This window comes from Notolepis coatsorum (genome assembly GCF_963971535.1).
Source record: "Notolepis coatsorum genome assembly, chromosome: 6".
NCBI classification, from domain to species: Eukaryota; Metazoa; Chordata; class Actinopteri; order Aulopiformes; family Paralepididae; genus Notolepis; species Notolepis coatsorum.
The window spans coordinates 2932890-2955544 of NC_140170.1; the positions used below are offsets into that span (position 1 = coordinate 2932890).

Genomic DNA, 22655 nt, shown 5'->3' on the forward strand with positions numbered 1-22655 from the left:
ATTGTTATTCATTTGCTTCCATGTCCATTTGTTTTCGAAAATTGTTAATAAGGACCGAAATAACTGACTACTACTCCATTCCCGCCCTAGGTGGCGCCCTATCCTGTAGGGGTCCGACAGCTCCTCCATTACGTCTCAAAGCCTTGAAAGATAGTTATTCCTCCCCAGGTTTCCCTTCGAGCGGTGAGGCTGAAAAACGGCCTGTTCTCCCAATAACGCTGTGTTATCTGAATGAAATCTTAAATAGTGTGGAACTAATGTTATCCGGCCAACAAACATTTTCCAGCGGCGACGTCAAATTTTATTTAATTTCCTTTCATTTCAAACCTCTATTTCGAACTGGACAGTGGCTAGTGGAGGTAGAGCAGTCGTCTGGTAATCCGGAGGTTCCCGGTTCGATTCCCACTCCTCCCGGGCAGCATGTCGAAGTGTCCTTGAGCAAGACACTTAACGGTGGCTGAGAGGAGGATGAGGAAAAAGCTAGAAGCCATCCTGGAGGACCCCTCTCACCCCCTCTATGAGGAGCTAGCCAGAATGAAGAGCACGTTCAGCCAAAGACTCATCCCCCCCCGACACACCACAAACCGCCTGGGCCGGTCCTTTATACCGGCAGCCATCGGGCTCTACAACAAAGGGCTCGGACGGCCGGCTCTGCTGCCAGAACTATCACTGTCAGAACTCGGGACTTGAGAACTAGAGACTCATATCACTGGACAATCTTGTATTTTGTACTTTTTTATATTATATTGTATTTGTATTTATATTTTATATTGTATCTATAGTGTATATATATAGATACTGGACTGTGAAGCTCTGTATCATCCCCCCCCCCCCCCCAATGTATCCCCCCCCCATGCTGCTTTGACACCCGAATTTCCCCAAGGGGATTATTATAAGGATCATCTTATCTTATTTTAACCCCTAATTGCTCCCGATGAGCAGGTTGGCACCTTGCATGGTCGCCTCCGCCGTCGGTGTGTGAACGTGTGAGTGAACGGGTGAATGTGAGGAACAAGCTGTAAGGCGCTTTGGATAAAAGCCGTTATATAAATGCAGCCATTTACCATTGATGAGACACTGAGGTTACCCTCATTTTCCGCGACAACGAGCTTACAAAACTTGACAGTCTATCAACGATTTCATACATACTGTATAGGCATAAATAAATAAACTTTAAATAAAAAATCAGCTAAGACAGTTACAAGTCGACACAGAGTCCTTAAAGCTTGAGATGCTCCCCTCTGTTGCAGAGTTTAAAACATTGATTTCCAACCTTTGTCAATCAAGTTGTACGTGTTTTAATTGATTGTTATCCTTACTCGTCTTGTTGTTATGATTTTATATGCCTTTTTTTGCTTAACTCTGTATGTTTTGCTTAACTCTGTACGTACACTCGACGTGACTGTAAATGAGGGAAACCTCAGTTGCCTTTCGAGTTTAAAGAAAGGTTTGAAATTAAATGAAGATCGAAGATCCAATACTTCACTACATATTGCAACTAGTCCAGAATAAATGCTAACATTAATACATTTACATTTCAAGTCAAGTCAAGTCAAGAATACATTTAGTCATTTAGCTGACGCTTTTATCCAAAGTGTCACAAACATAGCCACAACACTGGTAAATAAGCTACCCTCCCACTCAGGGCATTTTGGGGTAGAACACATCATAGCCTACTACAATAACCTAGGGGTCCGCAAAGACAACTTCAAACTAGAAATGGTAACAACAGATGAGGTACTCAAAAAACTGAGCGTCCTCCAACCTAACAAGGCCACTGGCCATGACAATATCCCCTCAGACTCAGCAGCCGCCATCGCCCCAGTCATCACACACATAATAAACCTCTCCATAAAACAGGGACACGTCCCCAAGGACTTCAAAATTGCGAGAGTGACACCCCTGCACAAAAAGGTCAGCAAATTGGACCCAGGCCCTGTTTCTATTCTTACCTCCATCTCGAAAGTCATGGACAAAATTTTATACGAACATGTCGAAAAGTACCTTGCGGAAAAAAATCTAATCTACGAATTCCAATCTGGCTTCAGAACATCCCACTCCACTGACACATGCCTTCTCTATTTGAACGACCACATCCAACAAGAGGTGGACGCGGGCAAATACTGTGGCATGGTCATGCTGGACCTACAAATGGCCTTCGACACTGTCAATCACTCCATTCTGATTCACAAGCTAAAAGCAATTGGTTTTGATAGTCTATCAGTGAGCTGGATGCAATCCTACCTGGAGGGGAGAGAACAGATGGTGGAGGTAAACGGTACTCTACCCCCCCCCCCCTCCCAGTGAGCTGTGGTGTTCCACAAGGAAGCATACTAGGACCGTTACTGTTCCTTTTTTTTTTTTCTTTTTTTTCAGGGATGTGGTGGAATGTAAACACCTATAATATTTTATTTTCAGCTTTTATAGTTTCACAAACATACATCAAGACAAATCACAAACACAAAGAAAATAAAAAATAAATAAAAAGAACACAAACAGTATGTTGCCAGACACTGTCACATCAATGAACAAACATACACCATGTCAAATGCTATACACTAAGGACGCAAGGGGCTGATTCTCTGACATATATACACATACATATATATATACATATATATATATACACACATACATAGTAGTGTTGTCAATACATAGTACAGAAAATACACAGGAGGACATTGAGAAGCACTTATGTTCTAGCTAAGCATTCCAAAAAGGGACCCCATATCATTTCAAATTTGTTCAAGGTCTCAGACCTACTGTGACGAATGCTTTCCAGCTGCAGAGAGGAGACCATCTCAGTGAGCCACCTTTTAAAATTTGGAGACGACGTGTCTTTCCATTCCTTCAGGATAATTCTTTTGGCCACAGCCATACCAAACATCAGGGCCTCCTGCTCATTGTAAGGTAATTCTGCAGTGTTAGCTGAACAGCCGAGTAAAGCTAGAAGGCAGTCTGGGGCAATCTCTCTTTTGTACGCCTTGGTATACCAGTCAAAAATGTCTACCCAGTACTTAAATAGCTTGGGACAAAACCAAAACATATGTGAAAGATTACCCTCTGCGGACATGCAACAATCACAGATAGGCGATACAGAGGGATAGATTCTATGCAGTTTGGTTTTAGAGTAATGTAGTCTGTGAATGACCTTAAACTGTATAAGTTGGACTCTGGCATTAATAGAACATTTATGTATCCTGCTAAGTCCCTCCTCCCACATCTCATCAGAGATTTCCATACTAAGCTCTGTGGACCATACATCTTTAATGTGGTCGGAGGAAGCCATAGATTGGACAGAGAAATATGAAACAAAATCAGATATCAGGTGTTTTGAAACTGGTGATCGGCTCATGAGATTATAAAACTGGTAGTCAGCAGGACATGTCTCAAAGTCTGGGATATTACTGCGGACATAATTTCTAACCTGCAGGTAACGAAAGAAGTGTGAGCTTGTAAGATTAAACTTAGACTTAAGTTCGTTAAATGAGGCAAAGTGACGATCAACATATAGATCTTTAATAGTGGCCAGTCCCTTTCCCTTCCATAATGAAAAAACAATATCAGATTGACCAGGGGGAAAATTATGGTTATCACATATTGGAGCATATGCCGAGGTTGAAGGTACTTTGAAAACCTTTTTGATTTGACTCAATATTCTCAGTGAGTTCCGAAGGATAAAATTGTTGAGAGCCATTTTATTAATCGTATCACACTTAGAAAATAACATTGCAGGAAGAGAGCTTTTTAGGTTCACATGCGCCTCCATGTCTAGCCACCTGGGGGCGTCCATGGCTACTGTAGCATCACCTATGAAGTAATCTTGCCAGAAGGTCATGGCCCTTGCATTAGCAGCCCAGTAGTAGTGCTGGAATACCGGCAGGGCCAGCCCCCCCATATGCTTTGGCTTCTGCAAGTGTGCTTTTGAAATACGATGTGCTTTATAGCCCCAGACAAATGGCAGAAGTATAGTGTCTATCTGTTTAAAGAAAGAGGCAGTCAAAAAAATAGGCACGCTCTGAAAAAGATAAAGGAACCTGGGGAGAACCACCATTTTTATGACATTCACACGCCCCACCAAAGACACTGGCAAAATTCTCCACCTCTCCATATTTTTCTTCAATTTTGAGACCATTTCACCAAAGTTCAGTTTAAATAGGAGTTTGGGATCCTTTGGTATAACTACTCCCAGATAGGTGAAGTGGTCATATTCTATTTTAAAGGGTAAGCTGTCAGTAAAGGAAGAGTCTAGGCTCCCTGAGATGGGCATGAACACACTTTTCTCCCAGTTAATGGAGTAACCAGAGAACGTACCAAACTGCCTGATTAAATCTAGGAGACATGGGACGGAGGAGGCAGGATCAGCAAGATACAGGACCACATCATCCGCATATAGCGAAATACGGCTCTCATACTTTCCCAACTTTATTCCTGTGATGTTGGGATGACTCCTGATACTGATAGCCAGGGGTTCGAGGGCTAAATTGAACAGTAAGGGACTAATACAACATCCTTGTCGGGTGCCGCAATGGAGTGGGAAGGAGTCAGATCTATCAGAATTGGTAAGAATGGAAGCTCTGGGATGAGCATACAACATTCCAATAAGAGAACGAAACCTGTCACCGAAACCAAAGCGCTGGAGGACACTGAACATATATTTCCATTCGATCTGGTCGAATGCCTTTTCAGCGTCAAGTGATATGATCGCCGGCTTAGTGTCCTTTCTTTGGTTAGAGTACAATATGTTTAGTAATTTCCGAATATTAGAAAAAGCAAGCCTGCCAGGAATGAATCCCGTTTGGTCGGAGTGGACGAGAGATCCGACATGCTGAGCCAACCTAGTGGCCAACACCTTGGCAACTGTCTTTTGGTCAAAATTTAACAAACTTATAGGCCGGAACCCTGCTGGATCAGTCCCATCCCTGCCTTTCTTGAGTAAAAGGCACACATTTGCTTCGTAAAGGGAGTCAGGGAAGACATTATTAGTGATAGAATGTTGAATCATTCTAAGAAGTAGAGGGGCCAAAATGTCACTGTAAGTTTTATAAAACTCCGCCCCATACCCATCCGGGCCAGCGGCCTTCCCGCTAGGGAAAGACTTTATTGCACTTGTTATTTCCTGCAGGCTGAAATCAGTATCTAGCTCATCCCTTGCCTTATCACTAAGCACTGGCATATCAATATTGTCCAGGAAGCTCTCAACCTCAGAGTCTGGGGCATGGCATCTAGAGGTATAAAGGCCAGTATAAAATTCTTTAAAACGGTCATTTATGTCTTTAGGGTTAGTCAGCAAGCTGCCCGATATAGATTTGATACTATGAATTGCCTGGCTGGCCTGTACACCCCTCAGCTGCCTAGCCAACAGTCTGTCTGGTTTATCACTTAGTTCAAAGTGCTTCTGTCTGAGTTTAAGGAGGAGGGTACTAACCTGCTTGCCCAGAATAGAATTGTATTCATACTTCAATTTTAAAATGTTATTTAAGTCCATTTGGGATTGTGATAGTCTGTAAACCTGCTCCAGCGAGGGGAGCCGTGCCTCAATCTCAGCCAGGCGCTTACGTCTTTCTCTCTTTCCAAAGGCTTCATAAGATATAATGTGCCCTCTCAATACCACCTTAAGAGACTCCCATAGTGTAGCGTCGGAGACATCACCGGTATCATTAGTCTCCATAAACTCAATGAGTCGAGATCTCATTTGATCGCGAAATGCTTTCTCCGAGAGCAAAGAGGGGTTGAAGCGCCAACTGTATCGCGTCTGTGGCAGTGCCAGCTTTACCAACATAGTGATTGGCGCATGATCTGAAATAAGGATGCTATGATATTTAGTTTGCAGCACACTAGATATAAATTTAGCATCGACAAGAAAATAATCTATTCTTGTATACGATTTGTGGACGTGGGAAAAGAAAGAATAATCCCTGCCTGTAGGGTGCTGCAATCTCCATATGTCAACTATGTTCATAGAACGCATTAAATTGTTTAGTACTCCAACGGAATTAATGGTCGGAGGCGGACGAGTGGACGTACGATCAAGATAGGGATCTAGATAGCAATTAAAATCTCCACCTAAAATCAAGTTGGTGGTATTCAGATCAGGGATTATGTCAAATATTTTACGAAAAAAGCTTGGGTCGTCAATGTTAGGACCATAAATATTCAGGCATGTTATTGGTAGTGAATTAATGCTACCAGACACCATGACATATCTGCCTCCGGGGTCGGAGACTACCGTGGTCATTTGAAATGGGACAGATTTACTAAATAAAATAGCAACCCCTCTTGCTTTGGAAGAAAAAGCAGATTGGTACACTTGTGACACCCAGTGCTTCCTCAGGCGCCTCTGTTCCGTTGGAGCTATATGGGTCTCTTGTAAAAATATAATATCTGCAGACAATGTTTTCAAATGAGCAAATACTTTTCCCCTTTTAACTGCACTACCCAATCCTTTAGTGTTCCATGACACCATCGTAATAGGCTTCTCACCCCCCGATATATTAACCCCTTGCGTCATCACGACCAAGTGATAACAATCTTAATACAAACAGCATGGTATATAAAGTACATTTTAATCCATTGATCATCCACCTTCTTGAAAGAGACTTCAGATACAAAAATATAACAATAAGGACTGGCAACACAATAAACCCCCCCACCCCCCCACCGCCGCTTACCAAAACTGAACGGCAAAATCCCCATATACTCACGAAGACAGCTGGGCAAAAGAATAGGCATCGCATTGCACCGGTTAACGTTATAGTTACCAATACCTAGACAGCTGTCCCTCCACAACTCAGTGGATGAAAAATAATAAAGTGTTCACACGTGTTTTATGTTGAATAGTCAACAAATCAGCTTATATACAGTTTGCTTCAGACCTCCAGCATGGGACCAGGTCCATCAGTTGAGAGAGTCTTGGAAAAGCGCACAGCCTCCTCCGGGGTGCCAAACATTGTGACAGTAGAGTTGTGCTCGACACGCAACTTGGCTGGGAAGCGTAGGCTGTATTTCACATTTGCCTCTCGGAGGGTCTTCATCACATCACTGAAGGCTCTGCGCTGGGTCATCACGTCCGCTGTATAATCAGGAAAAATATACACTCTGGATCCTTTGTAGTAAAGAGGACCGTGCTCGCGGCTGAGACGCAGGACCCGGTCCTTGTCTTTGTCGTGGTGCATCTTGGCGATAATGGTGCGTGGTTTCTCCCCCTCAGCGGGCTTGGCTAACAGGATACGATGGGCTCTGTCCACTTTAATTGGCTTGGTGAAGTTTTCACTGCCAAGTAGTTGCGAGACCAACTCGGTCACAAAGTCAGTAGGCCTTCCCTTCTCCTCGCCCTCTTTGATTCCCACGAATTTGAGGTTCAGCCGGCGGGACCGGCCCTCTAAGTCGTTGAGCTTAGCCCGGAGTTCTGTGTTTTCCTTCCGTAAGGATTTTTGGGATTCTTCCAGGAGTTTCAGACACGCGTCGTGGTCGTTCACCGTCACCTCTATCCCCGTCACTAGCTGCTTCACGCTGTTCTGCTCGGACTGCAGGGATGCCAAAGTGGCTTCAAACTTGTCCAAACGGGATGTGATAGAGACTCGGGTCTCGTCCATCGCTTTCTTCAGACTCTTACCCTGGCTTTCAATTGCAGCCAGAATAGCAGCGCTGGCAGTGTCGTCAGATGTTTGGGCTGCTGCTGCTTTTCTCGTAGTGGCCATTGTTTGTCGTTTGCCAGCTGCGGTTGCCTTTTTTTTGGTTTGTTTGGCCCCTTCCCATCGGTAAATCCCATATAATCTCAACTTTCCACGGCGGTAGTGTTATATTTAGTCTGTTGATACTTTTTCAAGCAAACTGTTAGATAAACGTGTGTTTTTAATACAAAATTAGAAGTTGAGGAGGGAGCTCAGAAAAATGCGACTACTCTATTCACCGCTCACTAGCGCCCCCCACCGTTACTGTTCCTAATTTATGCAAATGCCATGTCGTCAGCTTGTGACTGCAACTTGTTCCTGTTCGCAGACGACTCAGCCCTGCTGGTCTCTGGCAAGAACAAGTTACAGGTTGAAAAAACCCTCAGCTCGGAACTCGGCAGAATCTGCACCTGGCTCGCTGATAACAAACTATCATTACACCTGGGGAAAACAGAGTCCATTCTCTTCGGTTCAAAAATCAAACTCAGCAAGACCGACAGCTTCTCAGTTACAGTGGGTCAATATTGTCACAAGGAAAGATTAAATTACATACCTATGGTTCCATCCTAGAGGCAAATCTTTCCTGTGACAAAATGGCATCCAATGTAATAAAAGAAAGTCAACCAACGAACTAGATTCTTGTACCGGATCTCCAGGTATTCTTGTTTACCAAGAATACCCTGAAGACTCTGGCAGGAGCACTCATTCAAGGGTACTATGACTATGCTTGCACCTCATGGTACCAAAGCACCTCAAAGGCGCTAAAAACTAAATTACAAACATCACAAAACAAACTGGTCAGACTACTGCTTGACTTGACCTTACTCCTAGAACCCACCTCACCCCTGCCCACTTTGACAACCTAGGATGGCTTAGAGTAGACGACAGAGTACAGCAACTTGCAATGGGCCTGGTCTAAAAGATACACTACACCACCCAGGTATCCATGTAAATGTCAAAATACTTCCCAAAGGTCAGTGAATACCACGATCACAACACAAGAGGGAGCTCCACAAATCATGTCAAACCCAGATTCGCCTCAAACAAGGGACTAAACACGTTTTGCAATTATGCCACATCAATGTGGAACGCCCTACCCACAGCTGTAAAGGAATGCGAATCACTACCCACTTTCAAAACCACTCTCAAAGAGCACCTACGGGAGACTGCAATTCGAAACTGGCCCCTGTAAATGTCCAAACCCAACCCCCTCCAATGTACAGTCCACCCCTACCCAACCTCCACCCTACCCACCCAACCACCTCCTACAGCCCCCCCCCCCCCCCCCCTCCTCCAATGTAGTTTCTTCCCCCTCAAATGTATATACTCTTTTTTTAGACTCTTTTTGTACTCTGGTATGTCATAAATGTCTAAATGTAACAGTACTGTCTACCTGTATGTCATGCATGTCAATTGTTATGATGAATTGAAAATGGGGGACCCTGATGTAAACAAGACGAAAGTCTTTCTCTGCTCTGCATCCCCTTAACAATTGTGTGTATTGAGCTGTACTGTATTGTACCCATTCTGCAATCTGTTAATAACATTTTCAATCAATCAATAAATCAAGCGACTTACAAGTTTTGTACAACAAGACAGCAGGAAGGGCACAACTCTATCAGCTGAGTAACAATGTTCATCAAAGTGTTGAGTGCTACAGTGTATGTTGTGAAGGGCCAGATTAAACCGAATATATATATTTATTTATATATATATATTTAATTGTATTTGTATATTCTCTAATATTCCCTGATATCCCTTGTATATTCCTTGTACAATATGCATTGAATATCCATTCTAGCCTACTGAACATCCCATAATAGTCTCCATTCTACTATTGGTCAAGACCTTGGTGCCAGGCTGCCATACCCCCCAGACCCAGTTCAAACGTACCGCTCAACATGTACGAACAAGTCCTAGTTCCGCGTAGGAATCTGGCTACCGCACCACTAATGGGACTATTTGTTCATAGTGCGTATATATACTGCGTTACTAAAGTAGGACTTCCTTTTTCAGTCCAGTTTCTTACCCTCCAATAGAGTCACAGACGTAAAGCCTCCCCGCGACGCCACGTGTGGGAGTAAGGCCAAGTTCGCCTACCATCGGTATTGAGACATCGTGTATATTAATATTTGAATAGTCATATTTGGCACTATATCGTCGAGTTGGACGTAGTCTATTAAGCTAATAATAGTCTGTTAATATATAGTGCTTCGTGCGGTGAGAATACTACCGTAGTCAGTACCCCATCGTTTCGGGCAGAGAACTGGCTGCTTATCCAGGGTGGTTGACCCCACGTGAAGCTGCACCCGAGGAGCCCCAGAGCCGACGAGCGAGTGGACCTGTATACCGGATTATTCTACCGACGACAGCCCGCCTTCCCCGGCACGGATTATGCTTTGTATACGTTGATTATTCCATGGATAAAGACCCCCGACACTGCCGTGTGTTGGAACCCCCCCCCCTGGAGAGGACGCAAGGTGAGGAGACGCTCTGCAAGACGAGGTCGCTTCACGTCTCTCCTCCGTGGACCGGAGGACGCCGGCCCACAAAGAGTCCATCTGCTTTCATCTGTGGTCCAAGGATCGCCGGCGCATTGAACGGCACTACAGTGGGTTCACCTGGGATACCCTTGGCCGGATGAGGCAGCCGGATTCTACCCCCCCCCCCCTTCCTACTCCTGTCGGCTTACAAGCGACCGGATTAACCCCCCCTAGTGTATCCAGCCTATAATCATTAAAGTATCATTGCTGTTATTCCTTAAACTATTCCAGGTCGTATATGTACCACCTGCGCCTTCAGAGATTGGACATTCTCTATTGATATACAGACGAATACTCTTGCCATAAAAGTGCATACTAATTCCCATTCATAAATGTGATTGATTTGATTAAGTGCTTGCTCTACACACCATCGCTGTGTAGAAATAAAGACCTATTTCTAATTCGTACATTTGTGTTGGATCCGTTTCATCTACGTGACAGTGTTCATCATAATATATTTATGCCGAGTACTGGGTGGCCGAATATTAAGTACAAAGGTAGTGGTAGTAAGTATCATATCTAGTAATACAGTCAGGGAATTGTACCCCTCAGTTACAATTGGTCCTTCGAGCCGGAGGGTAATTAGTGTAATATTAATATAGTGTTATTAATATTGAAATGGCCTATGATGAACACTCCACGAAACGATCCTCCTAACCAACACCCGCAGCGCGAACGACGGCTCCCTCAGTACTTAGAGGCTTACGCTGTCAGTCAACAACCTAGTCTTCTACTAACAGTAAACGCGGTAAAACTAGAAAGTAAAAGTATGTCTAACCCCAACGCCCAGACTACCCCGACCATAGAGGCCCCTACGGGTTCTAATGTAACTGACCAAGTTCACGGTGGGGACCAGTGGGAACCAGACATGACTTCACACCCCGCCAGTACTGAAGAAGTAGTCCCCGATGAGTCCCGGGAGGAATACAACGCTACCGAGAGAGAACTCGGCACGGAAGAAGACGGGGAGAGCACCGTGGAGATAGAGCTCCAAGGCTCCGCAAGGAGTACCCCGAGGGAAGGCTCCCCTATACAACCGCCTTCCCCCAGCGAGGCAGAGAGGACCCTACAGCAGGCCTTCATCATCAGCCTGAACGCCGCTGCTGAACGCGACCGACTGCAGATCCAGCAGCGGAGCGAAGAAGAGCATATACGTCTAGAAATAAGACGCATTCAGAGGGAAGAGAATGTGGCCCGAGACCGAGCAGACAGCCAGCGAGCAGCTGCTGGTGCTCTACGGGACGCAGAGCGCGACAGACAGCAAGCGCAACTAATAGAACAGCTGATCAGACGGACAACACCCTCTCCCTCCGCCAGAGGCTCCAGGAACTCGTCTAGACACACCTCCAGGGCGGCATCCCCTAGCCGAGTAAACAACCCTGAACTTGACCAACAGACGAGGTCTATACCCCCCACAGACCACCTCCCCCCACCGGTCCAAGCGAGACCTAGCAACCGGGAAGGAGCAGCATATCCTGTGGAGAGGCTAAACCAGAGACTACAAGCACTGGATGACCTAACTGAAGACGAAGAGGAAGAGGAGGAGAACCACGCCCGACGACAGCACAGTACTCTACCGGACCAGGAGGTCCGGTACAGCCCAGGCTATACTCCCGCGGAGCTGCGCTACAGACCCCCGACTCTATACACGGGTGAGCACGACGCACGACCCGCACCGAGGAACAGCACCTGGACAAGCGGGCCATGGTACACTGCCGGTACCAGCCCATACCAAGGAGCGGGAGGAGACTCGCCTAGGAGGCCTCTCCCCCAACGCTCGCCGATGTATCCACAGTCAGCGTCATACATTGGCACGCCTATGGTACCCGACTTCACCCAAGAGAACCGGGCCCAGTATACAGAACTCCGCATGTGTCTGGAGACCATGTTGGTGGATGTATTGGATGAACGCCATAAATACGCCATCCTACTGAAGCACTTAAAGGTACCCCGCGCACATAATATAGCGCTCGCCTACGCGACTTCCACCACCCCATACACAGCAGCGCTGGTAGCATTGGACCAGAGGTATGGGCGCATATGGGATTACGTGATCCAGGAGATCCGACACATCGACCGCTTACCCCCAGCAATAGACAATCGAGCACTGGACGACCTGTCCATCAGAGTGCAGTCCCTGGTAGGGATGTTGGGAGCGCAGAGAGAGAAGGGGAGGCATGAACTTTACGCCAACTCAAATGTGGAAAGGATCTTGGAGAAGCTGCCGCCCGCTCGACAGGAGCGTTTTAGGCGGCAGAGAGACCACCGAGACCCGAATGGCCCCGAACCGAACCTCCTCGATCTAGCAGACTTCCTGGCGAGAGAAGTCAGCAGCCTACGGCTAGATACATTCGGACGGAGCACCCCTGGCTCCAGAGAAGGAACCAGACGACTAAATGATGGAAGAAGATCGGTGACTGTGATGCACCAATCGGAGTCAGTACCGAGCAGCAGGAGCCACAGTACCCCCTCCAGAACAGAGAAGTGGAAGATAGTGTGCCCCTACTGTGAGAAAGAACACTGGCTAGCGCAATGTGACTCCTTCCCCAAGCTGAACGCGGAGGAAGCAAGTCAATGGATAAAGTCCAACAAGCGCTGTTTTCACTGTGCGCGCTCACACATGGCAGCCGAATGCCGCTTAAAGAAAAGGTGCACCAAGTGCGATGGAGCCCATCTGGACATACTTCACGACAGTAACAGACGGCGCCCTTCACCCGCACCATCCAGCAGCAAAGCGAGCGTCATGTACATCGATCCCGCCAGCAGCAGTGGAGCCCGAGTACTCCTAAAAGTAGTGCGTGTGACACTAAGCTACCAGAATAAAGTCCTGGACACTTACGCCGTCCTCGATGACGGGTCAGAGAAGACCCTTCTGCTCGCCTCCGCTGCGGCCCAGCTAGGGCTGCGGGGAAGCGAAACCCAAATGACAATTCGGACAATAAGACGAGATTTGAAGAAGAAAAAGGGCGAGAATGTCTCATTCTCTATCGCAGCAAGCGGCCAGCCTGAGCGACGGTACCAGATTACAGACGCTTTCACCAGCCAAGAAATAGGACTGTCGCGGTACACATACCCCGTCGCCAAGCTGATGGAGAAATATGTACATCTGCGCAAGCTACCGATCCCGCTCATAGACAATGCTATGCCGACCCTGTTGATAGGCTCCGACCATGCAGACCTCATTGTCCCGATAGACCGGGTTCATACCGGACCCCGAGGCTGTCCTGCAGCAGTCGAGACCCGTTTGGGATGGACTCTCCAAGGCCCGCTCGCCAAATCTCTCAACCGAAGTACAGCCACTAGATGTCTCCACTCCCGAGTCACAGAGGGAGAAACCGCACTCCTGCAACACGTAGAGCGGCTATGGACCTTGGAACAAATGCCCTTTAAGAACGGAAAGAAAGACATTCGCTCTAAAGATGACATTTACGCCATTCACCTCCTCGAGACAGGGACCAAGAGAGTCCCGGTCAACGGCGTGTTGAGATACGCCACGCCACTCCTGCGGCGAGAAGGAATGCCTACTTTCCACGCCAAGACAGACGCCACAGAACGGTACCTGCTGAACACGGAGCGGCGCTTAGCCAAGAACCCCGCCCAAGAGAGTGTATACCGCGCTGAGATTGAGAAGCTCATCACAGCGGGACACGTCACAAAGATGGACATTAAAGAGGCTGACCAGACCACTGAATCGTGGTACGTGCCTCACCACAAGGTCCATCACAACGGTAAAGACCGCATAGTATTTAACTGCAGCTACCAGATCGGATCCCAAAATCTGAATAAAGAGTTACTGCCCGGTCCCACACTCGGCCCCTCCCTACTCGGCGTTCTACTCCGCTTCCGCCAGGAAAAGGTGGCCATCAGCGGGGACATTAAAGGAATGTTCCTGCAGGTGAGATTAGTAGAGGAGGACAAGCCCCTGTTACGGTTCCTATGGAGAGAGAAGCCAGGAGATGAGCACCCAGCCATCTACCAATGGGAAGTCCTCCCCTTCGGAACGACGTGCAGCCCCTGCTGTGCTACATTTGCACTACAGAAACATGTAGCAGAGGACCCAGCAGCGGACGAAGAGGTCCGACACAGCGTAAATAACAGCTTCTACGTAGACAACTGTCTACAAAGCCTTTCAACCCAGGAAGAAGCCGAGGCTCTCCTGATTAAACTCCGCGCCTCATTGATCAAAGGCGGCTTTGATCTCAGGCAGTGGGCCAGCAGCGATCCGCAAGTACTGCGCAGCCTCTCCTCCGAGGACAAGGCAGCCAGCAGCGCACACCTTGCATCCACCTGGAGAGAGTGGGAGATGGAGCTCCACTCACTCCCAGGCGTTAATATGCGCCGAAGCTACTTCCCACCCACGGTGAGGCCAGAGACATGTAAAATGGACTTACACGTCTTCAGTGACGCCTCAGAGGTCGCATACGGATCAGTAGCCTACTTGCGGGCCCAAGAAAGGGGGGGAGAGATCTACACAGCATTTGTCCTCGCCCGCTCGAGAATAGCCCCACGCAAGCAACAATCTATCCCACGCCTAGAGCTCTGCGCAGCCCTAGCCGGAGCACACCTAGCCACGCTCATCCAACGTGAGCTCACCATACCGGTGTCTAGAACAATCCTGTGGTCAGATTCCACGACAGTACTCGCCTGGATCAAATCGGACTCATGCAAGTACAAAGTCTTCGTGGGAGTCAGAGTCACCGAGATTCAAGACTTAACCGAAGAGTTAACCGGAGAAACAGAGTGGCGCTACGTTGATACAAAACAGAACCCAGCTGACGTCATCACCCGGGGGATGCCCCTGGATGACCTCACCCGTCGCAATGTCTACAGTGACGGCCCCGCATTCCTAAGACTCCCGGAAGGACAGTGGCCCAGGCCTATCCCGAGGGAAGCAAGTCCAGAGGAGGTGGAAAATAAGAAGCCTGTGTTCTGTGGATTGAGCACTGTTATCTCCGCAGACCCCAACACACTCCTGATGGGGCGGCTAGATCCTGCATTACCCCAGACAATGTACCGGCCTGAAGAAGCGAACGGCCGACGAATGTGGAGGTACAGTCAAGTATTAGCCGACAAGTTTTGGAGCAGTTTCCTACTGCACTACCTACCGTCTCTACAGACCCGCCAGAAGTGGGTAAAGGAGAGAGACAATTTGACAGAAGGAACAGTCGTCATGATTATTGATCAATCACTGCCCAGAGCTATGTGGCCGGCCGGCCGCGTAAGCAAAGTGATCACCGGTGCCGACGGCAAGGTCCGAGCAGCTGAAGTGCTCGTCCAGGGTCGCACTTACACCCGTCCCGTGGCGAGGCTCATAGAACTGCCCCGACTCCCAGACACAATCGATGATGACCATGACCCTATAACCCTATGACTTTGTGAAGTTGACTGACCCCTACAGCAAACCCTTATGTGTAAATAGACAACGCGATTAATCTGTCTCTGTTTAACTGATTAGGTCTGGGACCAATCAGGGGGTGGCTGTTGTGAAGGGCCAGATTAAACCGAATATATATATTTATTTATATATATATATTTAATTGTATTTGTATATTCTCTAATATTCCCTGATATCCCTTGTATATTCCTTGTACAATATGCATTGAATATCCATTCTAGCCTACTGAACATCCCATAATAGTCTCCATTCTACTATTGGTCGAGACCTTGGTGCCAGGCTGCCATACCCCCCAGACCCAGTTCAAACGTACCGCTCAACATGTACGAACAAGTCCTAGTTCCGCGTAGGAATCTGGCTACCGCACCACTAATGGGACTATTTGTTCATAGTGCGTATATATACTGCGCTACTAAAGTAGGACTTCCTTTTTCAGTCCAGTTTCTTACCCTCCAATAGAGTCACAGACGTAAAGCCTCCCCGCGACGCCACATGTGGGAGTAAGGCCAAGTTCGCCTACCATCGGTATTGAGACATCGTGTATATTAATATTTGAATAGTCATATTTGGCACTATATCGTCGAGTTGGACGTAGTCTATTAAGCTAATAATAGTCTGTTAATATATAGTGCTTGGTGCGGTGAGAATACTACCGTAGTCAGTACCCCATCGTTTCGGGCAGAGAACTGGCTGCTTATCCAGGGTGGTTGACCCCACGTGAAGCTGCACCCGAGGAGCCCCAGAGCTGACGAGCGAGTGGACCTGTATACCGGATTATTCTACCGACGACAGCCCGCCTTCCCCGGCACGGATTATGCTTTGTATACGTTGATTATTCCATGGATAAAGACCCCCGACACTGCCGTGTGTTGGAACCCCCCCCCCTGGAGAGGACGCAAGGTGAGGAGACGCTCTGCAAGACGAGGTCGCTTCACGTCTCTCCTCCGTGGACCGGAGGACGCCGGCCCACAAAGAGTCCATCTGCTTTCATCTGTGGTCCAAGGATCGCCGGCGCATTGAACGGCACTACAGTGGGTTCACCTGGGATACCCTTGGCCGGATGAGGCAGCCGGATTCTACCCCCCCCCCCTTCCTACTCCTGTCGGCTTACAAGCGACCGGATTAACCCCCCCTAGTGTATCCAGCCTATAATCATTAAAGTATCATTGCTGTTATTCCTTAAACTATTCCAGGTCGTATATGTACCACCTGCGCCTTCAGAGATTGGACATTCTCTATTGATATACCGACGAATACTCTTGCCATAAAAGTGCATACTAATTCCCATTCATAAATGTGATTGATTTGATTAAGTGCTTGCTCTACACACCATCGCTGTGTAGAAATAAAGACCTATTTCTAATTCGTACATTTGTGTTGGATCCGTTTCATCTACGTGACAGTGTTCATCATAATATATTTATGCCGAGTACTGGGTGGCCGAATATTAAGTACAAAGGTAGTGGTAGTAAGTATCATATCTAGTAATACAGTCAGGGAATTGTACCCCTCAGTTACAGTGTAGGTTAGTATATTAGGACAAGTGCATGACAGTAAGGTTAATTATTATAATTTTTTTCATTTCAGATAATGATTGAAGAAGTGTCTTTAGTCGACGGCGAGAGATTGGGCGGGTTTCGGCAGTCCTAACTGTGGTGGGAAGTTTGTTCCACCATTGTGCGGGCAAGGACTGAGAAAAGGCAACTTCTCTTTGATGACCCTCCCGGAGCTCGGATAGGAGTAGGTCTGAGGCGGCCAGAAGATGCAGAGCGTAGGGGTCTTGATTTCTCATGAGGATTTTCATAACAACGGAGCCATTTATTTTTCATAGAAATATGTTTTAGTTATGATACACATGGTTATTCTACTAGGCTGCTGGAGGCTGTTTCACTTTGCCAGAATGAGCATTGGTCAAATGGAATTCAAGATTATAAATCATATTACGCAACATAATAATAATAATTATATCATATTAAGTGAAGTGAACTATATGTACTGAAGACACTGTTGGACTGTAACAATTCCATGTACGAATAAATAAAAATGAAATGAAATATGCAGGTGTATAAGTAGGTATATAGAAGAAGAATATGCAAGTCTATAAGTAGGTATATAAATTATATATGATATGTCTATAGATTATATAGGATTCTATGTTAGATATACAGTATATGGTTTTAAGACAAGGATTAAAGACTATTCTTTTTGAATACATTTTGGTAAATAGGGCTGTATGTATAGGGCATTATACCAAATATAACGTTTTCAGTTTCTCGCATTTGAATGTTCTGTTGAGGTTTTCAAATGCTCAATGACGTCATCACTGGGGAGTCAGGTTACACGGGCTATCCATGTTCAATTATATTGATCTATTAATTAGATCATGATGGATTCAGTCAGAGCCTGTCTATTTGCTTTGTCTAATCGCACTGTTTGTTTTGTTTAGGTGTGTTATTGAATTATTATTCTTTTACCTGTTTTGTCAATATATTGTGATGAGTATGAATGTATATTTTTGCGTCACCATGTAAGTTATTGGATCCAAGAAGAACAGCTGCTGCTAATAAAAATAGAATGAGGATTTAAAACAAAAACAAACTAACTTTTAAATGCAGCAAAATAAGGAAGAACCTTCAGAGTCTGCCCACAGAGTCGCTACAGGTCCATTTTAACAACACACACTTCACAAACAGTTTTTTCCCCACAGCAGTCCGAACACTGAATGTCCTGTATGTATTTATGTATATATGTATTTATTGTGGGGATTGGGAAGTGGGGGGGGGGGGGGGGGGGGGGGCGGCGTTTGATGTCTGATGTTTCATGTTGATGTCCCAGTGCTTAACAAACTGTACCACAAACAATTACCACCAACCATCGTTGTGTGGCATTAAAAGTATCTTGTATCTTGTAGAGTCAGTCGGGGGAGATTCCAGGTGTTGGAAGCATCAAATGAAAAAGCAGTTTTTCATAGTTCAGAGCAAACAGATATTTTTTTTAAGTGACTAGTTGTTCCGTGAATAGCTTGGTCATCACCTTCTGATGTGAACGGGCGCAAGGATAACTCCTCCCACTCAGGAGCAAGGATAACTCCTCCCACTCAGGAGGAAGGATAACTCCTCCCACTCAGGAGGAACTAGGAGGGATAACTCCTCCCACTCAGGAGGAAGGATAACTCCTCCCACTCAGGAGGAAGGATAACCCCTCCCACTCAGGAGGTTTCAACCATAGATATATATAGAACACTAGATAGCTTACCCGCGCTGCCGGCCAATGGAGAGCGACGTCACTGAACCGCCGCCATCTTGCCCAGGTCAGCCTTGAGTGAGAGTGAGTGAGCTGCACAGACAAAAATACTCATAACTCGCTGAAATATTGACGGATTTACAAACGGTTTGGTTTATTACAAGCATTATTAACGTGGCTATGATTCAAGCGGTTTGTAAAAAAAAACATCTTTAAATTTTTTTTTATAGGTATGCAGTATCATAGCTACATCTTTGATGTTTATAGCAAACCAACCCGTTTGTAAATCCGTCAATATTTCAGCGAGTTATGAGTATTTTTGTCTGTGCAGCTCACTCACTCTCACTCAAGGCTGACCTGGGCAAGATGGCGGCGGTTCAGTGACGCTGGTGACTCCGCCTTAAGCTATCTAGTGTTCTATATATATCTATGGTTTCAACTACTGAGATAAAGCAGCACTAGAGGTGTAAAGACCAGGGCCCTATTCCCCGTACCTGGTTCAACTAAGTCGATCAAGAGTCACATTATCCAGATTCAGTTAACCCGATGTTTGAAGCCGGGATTTTCCTGTTCCTCGAAGGTGGATTCAGTCTCGTTAACTCAAACCAGACTTGAGACCCAGGATAAGTGCGCGCGGCCGCCTCAGTTGAAAAGCCAGCACGTATCGATAGCAGAGATCCTGATTCTCTAGCGGCATTGATTGATTAATTGATTTAAAACTTTATTAACATATTGCAGTACGGCTCAATCGCCTCGCCGACAAGTTAAATGCGTTATCTATAGGCTAATTTTAAGTCCCTCATTACCTCAATCAATCAGATTATATTTCTTTAAACTTGCCTGCTGGATTGAATAATCAAATGAGATCTTGCTAGCGAAAATAATTAGTTAAACTGTTATACAGAATAACGATACGGCTCTCTTACCCATTGATTGATGTATGGTCGATCTTTTACTTATCTCCACTGTGGTGTAACGGGTTCTTCTTTTGACTTTCACGCAGACGACCGGGGTTCGAAACCTAGTCTTTTCCTTCGTTTTGCAATGTAGGAATAATTCAATTTGGTGCACGTTGAGAGCTATATAAAGAATGACATCCTCAATGCATGTAGATTTATAATATTTTAACTTAAAACTAGGCTACCTTTGCCTATAATCATTAGTGTGGGTGACCTGGCGAAGCCAGGTTGCAACCCACACTATACATATCCATACTCTTTTTATTTCTTTATTCTTTATTCCACCGATTTTGACAACACACTCGTGCCAGAGCGTTCGCGCCCCATACACGTGAAAGGTATCAAAACGACCGGCTTGCTCCAACTCGATATGCTATTCGAACTCGTAAAGTTTCACCGCACCGTCTGGCTACGAATCGACTTTAAACGGTAAAATTTCGGAAATACAGTGCAATTTAGAGTTTCAAACACTTTGCAACACGTAAGCGTTCGCGCACCATACACGTGAAAGGTATCAAAACGAGCGGCTTGCCTATGGCAACTGCGGTCTTCGAACTCGTAAAAGTTTCACCGCACCGTCTGGCTACGAATCCCACACTATACATATCCATACTCTTTTTAGTGTGGGTGACCTGGCGAAGCCAGGTTGCAACCCACACTATACATATCCATACTCTTTTTCTTTCTTTCTTTATTCCACCGATTTTGACAACACACTCGTGCCAGAGCGTTCGCGCCCCATACACGTGAAAGGTATCAAAACGACCGGCTTGCTCCAACTCGATGTGCTATTCGAACTCGTAAAGTTTCACCGCACCGTCTGGCTACGAATCGACTTTAAACGGTAAAATTTCGGAAATACAGTGCAATTTAGAGTTTCAAACACTTTGCAACACGTAAGCGTTCGCGCACCATACACGTGAAAGGTATCAAAACGAGCGGCTTGCCTATGGCAACTGCGGTCTCCGAACTCGTAAAAGTTTCACCGCACCGTCTGGCTACGAATCGACTTTAAACGGTAAAATTTCGGTCCCATTGGGAATGCATTGCATTTTAGAGTGTAGCAGCTGAAATAATCTTTTTCCCCCTACCTTGGGTGAATTGCGAGTGTGATCTCAATTTTGGACGTAGAAATAAAACAAACACATCAAAACGATGACACGGCTGTCAACCCGCTCACAAAAGAAAAATAAATGGAATTGGACATTTCTATCTCAACTGACGACCATTTGTTTGAAGGTTCTCCTCCCCATTGACCGCCATGCAATCGCCCTCTAGAAATCCATTTTTTTTTAGCCTTCTGTTCCGATCGCCGAAGGAGTGCCACAATATCGCACGAATGCCACAATCTCGCGCACAACCCTTCGCCTACTCGTTGTAGTGCTCTTGTGCGAGTCTCAACGCTTCATCTCTTATAGTTTTCTTTTAATCAACGTGACAATGCAGTCATGTAAAGAAATTTCAGAATATGCAAGTCATTGTGCTCATGGCTGATTGGTTCAGGCTTAACAGCTGTGAGGCTCAGGGCTCATGGCTGAGCTGACCTGCCAATGACATCATCCACTTAACCCATCATTGGCCATCACTGTGTTGCACTACTGAATTGCTGGACAGCGCCCTCTGTCTTGTGGGTTGTGTCATTGTACTCAGTAGGGATATCCTCTTTCATTTTTCATTGGTCCATGTTGACCACCTATCATTGGTCGATGTTGACCACTCCCCCGATCCGTAGACCACGCCCCCTTAGGCCACACCCCCTCAGTGTATCTCTTGAACCGTTTGTCGTAGAGACTTGCGGATTGTGCCATTGGTCGATGTTGACCACCTTTCATTGGTCGATGTTGACCACTCCCCCTGTTGACCACCTTTCATTGGTCGATGTTGACCACTCCCCCGATCCTTAGACCACGCCCCCTTAGGCCACACCCCCTCAGTGTAACTCTTGAACCGTTTGTCGTAGAGACTTGGGGATTGTGCCATTGGTCGATGTTGACCACCTTTCATTGGTCAATGTTGACCACTCCCCCGATCCTTAGACCACGCCCCCTTAGGCCACACCCCCTCAGTGTATCTCTTGAACCGTTTGTCGTAGAGACTTGCGGATTGTGCCATTGTACTCGGTGTAATAGTGTAATAGTGTGTAATAGTGTAATAGTGTGTAATAGTGTAATAGTGTAATAGTGTGTAATAGTGTGTAATAGTGTAATAGTGTAATAGTGTGTAGTAGTGTAATAGTGTGTAATAGTGTGATATTGTGTAATAGTGTAATAGTGTAATAGTGTGTAATAGTGTAATAGTGTGTAATAGTGTAATAGTGTGTAATATTGTAATAGTGTGTAATAGTGTGTAATAGTGTAATAGTGTAATAGTGTGTAATAGTGTAATAGTGTCTAATAGTGTAATAGTGTGTAATAGTGTAATAGTGTAATAGTGTGTAATAGTGTAATAGTGTAATAGTGTGTAATAGTGTAATAGTGTGTAATAGTGTAATAGTGTGTAATAGTGTAATAGTGTAATAGTGTGTAATAGTGTAATAGTGTGTAATAGTGTAATAGTGTGTAATAGTGTAATAGTGTAATAGTGTAATAGTGTGTAATAGTGTAATAGTGTAATAGTGTGTAATAGTGTAATAGTGTAATAGTGTGTAATAGTGTAATAGTGTAATAGTGTGTAATAGTGTAATAGTGTAATAGTGTGTAATAGTGTAATAGTGTGTAATAGTGTAATAGTGTGTAATAGTGTAATAGTGTGATAGTGTAATAGTGTGTAATAGTGTAATAGTGTAATAGTGTGTAATAGTGTACTAGTGTGTAATAGTGTAATAGTGTAATAGTGTGTAATA

General features: G+C 45.7%; 1 protein-coding gene across 1 annotated transcript in view; it reads right to left on the reverse strand.

Annotated features, from left to right (window-relative positions):
* Positions 1-22655, reverse strand: part of hdac11 (histone deacetylase 11) — a gene marked incomplete at its 3' end in the record, with an annotated part of 134670 nt that overhangs the window by 87219 nt on the left and 24796 nt on the right. The window lies entirely within an intron of this gene.